The following is an 8435-nucleotide window of genomic DNA, read 5'->3' as shown; positions in this document are numbered from 1 at the left end:
ATCTAGAGTTCAAAATTACCAAGTTACAGAAATATAATCCAATGGAATGGAAAACCTGGTCACAGTTGTGAAGAACTAGTGTTAATCCCAAGACAGAACTTAATCCACGACGACTTATTCTTAGTGGAACCAATCATATGCACAAAATGGTGATATGGTGATAAAGTACATAAATTACTAAAAAAAACAGATGAACCTGTGTAACACCCAAAGTTTCGAAGACCAAGAAAGGAAAGAAAACCCTAAGTTTAGGGGTCGACTCGGCGAGTCTAAGGGGGACTCGGCGAGTCCGAGCGGGATCCGGGTCGGGGAGTAAGTGACCGACTCGGCGAGTCGACCAGGGGGACTCGGCGAGTCTGGTCTGTGCGTGGAAAACCCTAAATTCGGGACTTGGGGCCTATATAAATGTCTTAATCTTCTTCCCAGGGTTCCTTACTGCCTCTTTAGCCCTGGATATCAAACCCTAGCCGTCATATCTCCTAGTTGAGCCTTGGAAGGTGCTTTAAAGCTTGGAAAAGGAAGAAGGAACTTGGAGGAGCAAGAAGGAGCTATAGATCTGGGATTGTGAGTTCATTTTGAGCACTTGGAGGTAATAAACTAGTTCCTGGACCCTTTTTGCACCTAGATCTATGTGTGGTTGTTGGGGCTCTTTTGCCATAATGTTATTATTTTGGGTTAGAAGCTGGATCTGGAGTTGCTACTTCAGATTCAAGTGTTTTAGGGCCTGGAGAAGCATAAAGTATCAGTCATTGTGTTTATTTTGAAGTCCCTTGGCCTTACACCCTAGTTAATGGCGTATCTTGCCTAGATCTCCTTCTCTACACGTAAAGTTTGCAACTTTACGTAAGGAATAGACCTTAAAAGAGTGGATCTACAGTTTGGAGTCCATGCATGACTCAAAGGTCCTCTGCATGTATGTAGAACCGACTGGACTCGGCGAGTCCTTCGAGTGGACTCGGCGAGTAGCTTGAAGATGAGGAGGAACTCGACGAGTAGGATGAACAACTCGTCGAGTCGGATGAAGTTAGGCATGGACTCGGCGAGTTGGATGAGCAACTCGGCGAGTTGGTTGAAGATTGTCTAGGACTCGGCGACTCATGGGCTGACTCGGCGAGTCGGGTCGCGAATAAGAAAGACCCTGAGTTTATGAACTCGGCGAGTAGGGTTGACCTGGAAGGTTGACTTTGACCAGAGTTGACTTAGTTGACTGTCAGACTAAGTGTTATATGTATATTGATAGCTCGGAGAGCTGGAGGAGCAGCGGATAAGGGGATTGTCGAGTAGCAGCCAGAGATTTATCAGTAGGGCTCAACAGTTCAGGTGAGTTACCTTCCAGTAGTGGTGGGCCTAAGGCCACAATGCCGGCCCACCAGTAGGGGACGTATGATAGATGATTGTCTTTGTGATACCATCTAGGTTTGCTATTACCTGTTATGTTATATGCTCTCATGATACGTTATATGCAATAGTAGTAGAGTTCGGTTGTTAGGACCGCAGGGTAGTCAGACACCCCAGAAACATTTGACTGTATGTGATGGTATGCTTATATGTTGGCCTGTTATGTTATGCGATAGAGGTAGCGGGAGGGGACCAGTCCCCGAGGATCGGTTGTTAGGACCGATGGGTAGTCAGCACCCCAGAATGGCTTGACATGGGTAGTCAGCACCCCAGAATGGCTTGACACGGGTAGGATGGCACCCCAGAATGGCCGTATGGGTAGGTCGGCACCCCAGAATGGCCGTACCGGGTAGTCAGGCACCCCAGAATAGCCTGGCAGTATTTATGTTATGTGTTTGTATGGTATGTGGTACGTTGGGGGAACTCACTAAGCTTTGTGCTTACGTTTACAGTTTTGTTTTCAGGTACCTCTGCACCGAAGGGGAAGGAGCCGGCGCGGTAGCGGCACATCATGTACACACTCTGTCTTCCGCATTTACGAGAGTCACTGGGATTGTACTCTGATATTTTGATGGGATGTATGGTTTGACCTTTTAAAACATGGTAGCGATGTGTTATGGTGTGATCAACAATGTTTTTATTTATTAATGTTTTCTAAAGTAATATTTTAAAATGAAATTTTCGGACGTAAAAAAAAAATTGGGTCGTCACAAGTTGGTATCAGAGCCCTGGTTTGAGGGATTCGGACACGCCTTCGGGGGTGTCTGAACTCAAATCGAGGGATTGAAAGATTTTTTTGAAAGAAAATGTTCTCTAAAACTTGGAAAAGAGTCATAAGAAAGAGCGAAGTGTGTGACGTGCGCGACCGGCCGAGCTCAAGTAAGTACTCCCAATTTACCCATACAAGTTATGTTATTATTTTCGATATCAGTTTCAGTATCAGTTTCAGTTCAGTTTCAGTTCCAGCTTCAGTAGAACAACATGCTAGAATAGGACTAAGGATCTAGGATGATGCCTTATGTGCCTGCTTTATGTGTTCCAGCTTGATGAGAATTACATGTTAGTAATGAGTAGACAGTAGTAGGATAGCCTGGGTAGGTTATGCCTGATAGTATGAGCTTAGCATTGTATGCTAGTGCAGTTTCTTGTTATGAGAACAGTTTTGCCTGAGTATGTTTCCCTTATCCGAATGTTGCTTGCTTCGTGCTTTGTAGAACTCTGAGTGATGAGAGTTAGCCATTAGGTGAATACGTCACATTACATGTGATCAGGGTTGAATAATCTCAGAGTGCTGGATTTGGCCCTACTGCGCAGCTCTTGTTTGAGTCCAACCGTTGTAGGGACGAGTCCTTTACTTGAAGGATTATCTGAGCCTCGTCACATGTGATGGTATTCAGGTGGTGACTAAATGGCATTACAAGGAGGCCTTCAGCAGCTGAGGACTGTTTGGGTAGAGTTAGAGGTTCCCTAGGGCAAGCCTAGGATGAGAGTAGCAGAGATCAGTAGAAGAGTAAAGGGGACTTGGTGGAGTTGAGGTAACTCTTGAGGAAAGTACGGATAGATGTGGAAGGTAGTAGGGGCCCATACTACTGAAAGCAGAGGATCCGTACTCGATTCAAGAGGGGCCGAGGCGAAACCAAGGAACTAGTAGAGTATGTGAGAGATCCCTCAGCAGTAGTATGTAATTGATCAGGGATTGTTATATTTTTCAGCATGGTGACGTTGCGCGAGATATCAGTTGGCAGTTCAGGTGCAGGGGAGGGTTCTGGCTCGGGCTTTAGAGCCGGGCAGCTTGATGATCAGATGAGGGATTTCATTTCCACAGAGATTATGCGCAACATCATCGATCAGACTCCAGTGATTTTCGGTTCAGTTAGAGAGGCTATTGTGGAGCTCATGGACAGTCATCTTGAGGCCTTTAGGGCCGGATTAGTTTCAGGACAGATTGGGGCTCGTCTAGGTCCCGAATCCTATGGAGTTCAGGGATCCATCAGGGAGGGAGATCCCATTTCTAGTTTCTGCTATCAGGGGGCAGGGGTGTGTGGGGCATTCTGTCTCCAAGAGAAACCATTGCATGATTGGATAGTTGAGGAAGTTTCGCGAGCCATTCGCAAGGGTCTGCCAGACATGGTCGTGAGGATCACTGATAGATTGATAGCGAGGCTTCAGGATCAGACATCTGTTGTTCAGTCAGCAGACGTTACCATTAGGGTAACACAGGAGCGAGAGTCGGGCAGGGAGTTGGAAGGGAAGAGGAAAATGGATGAGACTCAGGCTGCCACAGGTTCGAGTAAGAGGCCCAAGAGTTCAGATTTGAGGACGAGGAACTATCAGAGCCGCAGTCGATACGGGAAGTGTGGGAGGACGCACATGGGTGTGTGTAGGCGTAGAAGTGGTGGAGATGCTGGGTGTTTCAAGTGCGGCCAGATTGGTCATTTTAGCAGAGACTGTGTTGTTACCATCGTCCAGGGACTTGATCTGTTGTGTTTCCATTGCAGTCTGAGGGGCCACAAGAAGGCCCACTGTCCGAGTTTGTATTCAGCAGGGCAGGCGCCAGCTCCTGCCCTTGGAACTTCAAGTACCGTCAGTGGTTGTCAAGGCCAGGCAAGGGTGCCTACGGCTCGGAGCCGAGTTTCTCCGGTAGATTTCAGCAGGGATTCGAGCAGCACTGAGTAATGGAGGTATGTAACTTTGTGTTTGTCAGCTTATGTTATGATTATATTGTTATGGTTTTTGCATCAATGGTGGTATAAGTGTTGTGTTATGGAGTGGCTTGCTTGTGATTCGTCATATGCCATTTTCATACCTCGGATAATTGGTTGGTAGTTAGGGGATGTGCTCATATGGAGAAGTTTCGGAGGATGCAGTAACTGTAGCATGGTAGGGAGAGATCTGGATCGTTTCGCTAGTTCGGAGTGGATAGTGGGTTGGATGGAATGGTCAAATTCCTACCTGGCGGGCTTGGGTTCCCCAGTAGCAGTTTTGGAATGGTAGTAAAGGATCGGGATCTCTTTTGAGTGTGAAGCCGCAAGGGTTAAGCAGGATCGAAGTGGGGGAGAACCCTCCGGGTATATTTGGATAAGAGTCTCGTAGACTCAGAATGAGTGCGCGGCCTCTAAGAAGAAATGGTAGTAGCTCAGTGATGGATGGATTGAGAAGTTCAGAATTAGGATTTCGAGAATTTTTCCCAGCAGTTAGTTCATGTAATCGAGATGGTTAGAAGTTGGTTGGGAATCCAAGATTGAGGGTCACCTGTCGGACGCATGAGAGTCTGAATGAAGACCCTGAGAACGGGTAGCAGGAAATGTTTTAGCATTGGTAGCCAGTGTCTGAGGCAGCATGCAGATCGCGTAGATTCAGGAGTTGGGAGGTTGGAAACTTCCCAACAATAGCTTCTTGTATTCAGATTAGTAGACAGTTGGGTTGGGAACCAAGCCGGAGAATTCCTCGATGAAGCACTAAGTATATCAAGGATAAAAGATGTCGAGGATGATGCAGAATTCAAAGACTGAGGGCTGGTTTGAGAAATCGGGATGAAGAATCACTAGCGGGACTAGGGATAGTTAGGATGTCCTCGGGATGGTAGTAGTAGTGTTGTAAGCCTGCGGGGGTAGCCGTAGCATTCACTAGCAGTCAGATGGTAGTAGTAGTGTCGTAAGCCTGCGGGGGTAGCCGTAGCATTCACTAGCAGTCAGATGGTAGTAGTAGTGTTGTAAGCCTGCGGGGGTAGCCGTAGCATTCACTAGCAGTCAGATAGTAGTGGAGTGTTGTAAGCCTGCGGGGGTAGCCGTAGCGTTCATTAGCAGCCAGATAGTATTTGAGACTTGTGAATCCGCGGGTGTAGTTGTGGCTTTTATCAGATTGGTAGCAGCATGAGCGCGTGGTTGAACGCGGGAATGTAGTAATTCCCACCCGTTCGGGTGCAGCGGTGGGAATATGGGAATCCACGAGTTAGATTCGGATTTCCCAAATGGTTCAGTTATGGCTAAGTCAGCGAATCTTGGCTATAGATCGTCACATCAATTATGAGATCAGAGTAGCAGTGGACCGTTGAGGTTCGGGTATGTTAAGGGCTACCGTCAGTCTGGGAGCCATCATGTTATTAGTCATAGAATGGATGATGTCAGGATGTGAAGTATGGACCCGATCGGTTGGATTGGAAGGTTGTTAGAGCCACAGTGACAGGGTAACTAGTGGAAACTAGTCCTTGAGGAAGATTCCATTCAGAAGTCGTGGAAGCGACTAAGGGAGGAGTCCCTTGACTCCACAGTTGGACTTGAGTTTAGTGTTTCAGGCAGCTCAGTGTTTCAGCCAGTTTAATGTTTCAGGCAGCTCAGTGTTTCGGCCAACTCAGTGTCTCAGGCAGCTCAGTGATTTAGCCAGATCAGCGTTTCAGGCAGTTTAATGTTTCAGGCAGGTTCGGTATTGCAGACAATTCAGTGTTTGAAAGGTTTCGGAGTTTTGGGTCAGTATTGTATTTGAGTTGGAATACTAGTGTTGACGGTATAGTTGGTTGATGTGGAAATGACAAGTCTCTCTCAGCAGGATCAGTTGAGCCTTCGGCCGAGTATAAGTGACATGTAAAGATAGCTAGGCAAGTAGCTTTTCTTCGGGATGAAAGACTCGAGTTAGTAGGAGTTGAGTAATCAGATGGGATATAAGCAAGCTATTCCCAGCAGCATCGTTTCAGTATGAGCGGAAGAATGGATAGAACCGTTATAGATAGTCGAAGTATTTTCAGGAGTCGCTGGAAGCGACTAGGAGATTGCGAAGGGGTGTAGTAACCGGTAGGGTTCGGTAACCCAAATATGGAGACGTCAGTAAGGACCGGGGGTGCTCGGCACCAAGTTATGTCAGATAGGGGCGTCGGTGGTTGTTGGCGGTATTGACCCGTACTGGAATTGGCGGGGGTGATGGAGTTGGTGAAGTATAGGACCTTCACAGTTACAGAGAAATAGTTGGTTATAGAACCTTGCCTTGGGAAGGCAAGGGATTTGCGCAAGGACAGGAAGGGGTGAACCCCTATAGGTTCAGTTCAGTACTCGGTGAGTGCCAGAAGGATTGCCAGTTGAGTAGGTTGGGTCTCCAGGATGTTCAGGGTCAGGGTTAACCCGAGGTGTTATCTGCAGGGATTAAGGTTAGTCGGAAGGATCGAGCAAAAGCTAGCAAGGGTAGGCAGCTGGTGTTGGAATAGTTGGTTGGGTTTAGAGGCAGCTCGCAGGCAGTGGGCCATAGCAGACTTCGAGGATGAAGTTTAGTTTAAGTGGGGGAGAGTTGTAACACCCAAAGTTTCGAAGACCAAGAAAGGAAAGAAAACCCTAAGTTTAGGGGTCGACTCGGCGAGTCTAAGGGGGACTCGGCGAGTCTGAGCGGGATCCGGGTCGGGGAGTAAGTGACCGACTCGGCGAGTCGACCAGGGGGACTCGGCGAGTCTGGTCTGTGCGTGGAAAACCCTAAATTCGGGACTTGGGGCCTATATAAATGTCTTAATCTTCTTCCCAGGGTTCCTTACTGCCTCTTTAGCCCTGGATATCAAACCCTAGCCATCATATCTCCTAGTTGAGCCTTGGAAGGTGCTTTAAAGCTTGGAAAAGGAAGAAGGAACTTGGAGGAGCAAGAAGGAGCTATAGATCTGGGATTGTGAGTTCATTTTGAGCACTTGGAGGTAATAAACTAGTTCCTGGACCCTTTTTGCACCTAGATCTATGTGTGGTTGTTGGGGCTCTTTTGCCATAATGTTATTATTTTGGGTTAGAAGCTGGATCTGGAGTTGCTACTTCAGATTCAAGTGTTTTAGGGCCTGGAGAAGCATAAAGTATCAGTCATTGTGTTGATTTTGAAGTCCCTTGGCCTTACACCCTAGTTAATGGCGTATCTTGCCTAGATCTCCTTCTCTACACATAAAGTTTGCAACTTTACGTAAGGAATAGACCTTAAAAGAGTGGATCTACAGTTTGGAGTCCATGCATGACTCAAAGGTCCTCTGCATGTATGTAGAACCAACTGGACTCGGCGAGTCCTTCGAGTGGACTCGGCGAGTAGCTTGAAGATGAGGAGGAACTCGACGAGTAGGATGAACAACTCGTCGAGTCGGATGAAGTTAGGCATGGACTCGGCGAGTTGGTTGAAGATTGTATAGGACTCGGCGAGTCATGGGCTGACTCGGCGAGTCGGGTCGCGAATAAGAAAGACCCTGAGTTTATGAACTCGGCGAGTCTTTAGGAAGACTCGGCGAGTAGGGTTGACCTGGAAGGTTGACTTTGACCAGAGTTGACTTAGTTGACTGTCAGACTAAGTGTTATATGTATATTGATAGCTCGGAGAGCTGGAGGAGCAGCGGATTAGGGGATTGTCGAGTAGCAGCCAGAGATTTATCAGTAGGGCTCAGCAGTTCAGGTGAGTTACCTTCCAGTAGTGGTGGGCCTAAGGCCACAATGCCGGCCCACCAGTAGGGGACGTATGATAGATGATTGTCTTTGTGATATCATCTAGGTTTGCTATTACCTGTTATGTTATATGCTCTCATGATACGTTATATGCAATAATAGTAGAGTTCGGTTGTTAGGACCGCAGGGTAGTCAGACACCCCAGAAACATCTGACTGTATGTGATGGTATGCTTGTATGTTGGCCTGTTATGTTATGCGATAGAGGTAGCGGGAGGGGACCAGTCCTCGAGGATCGGTTGTTAGGACCGATGGGTAGTCAGCACCCCAGAATGGCTTGACACGGGTAGGACGGCACCCCAGAATGGCCGTATGGGTAGGTCGGCACCCCAGAATGGCCGTACCGGGTAGTCAGGCACCCCAGAATAGCCTGGCAGTATTTATGTTATGTGTTTGTATGGTATGTGGTACGTTGGGGGAACTCACTAAGCTTTGTGCTTACGTTTACAGTTTTGTTTTCAGGTACCTCTGCACCGAAGGGGAAAGAGCCGGCGCGGTAGCGGCACGTCATGCACACACTCTGTCTTCCGCATTTACGAGAGTCACTGGGATTGTACTCTGATATTTTGATGGGATGTATGGTTTGACCTTT

This window comes from Lactuca saligna, chromosome 4 (genome assembly GCF_052625555.1).
Source record: "Lactuca saligna cultivar CGN05327 chromosome 4, ASM5262555v1, whole genome shotgun sequence".
NCBI lineage: Eukaryota > Viridiplantae > Streptophyta > Magnoliopsida > Asterales > Asteraceae > Lactuca > Lactuca saligna.
Note: the sequence above shows the minus strand (reverse complement) of the source record.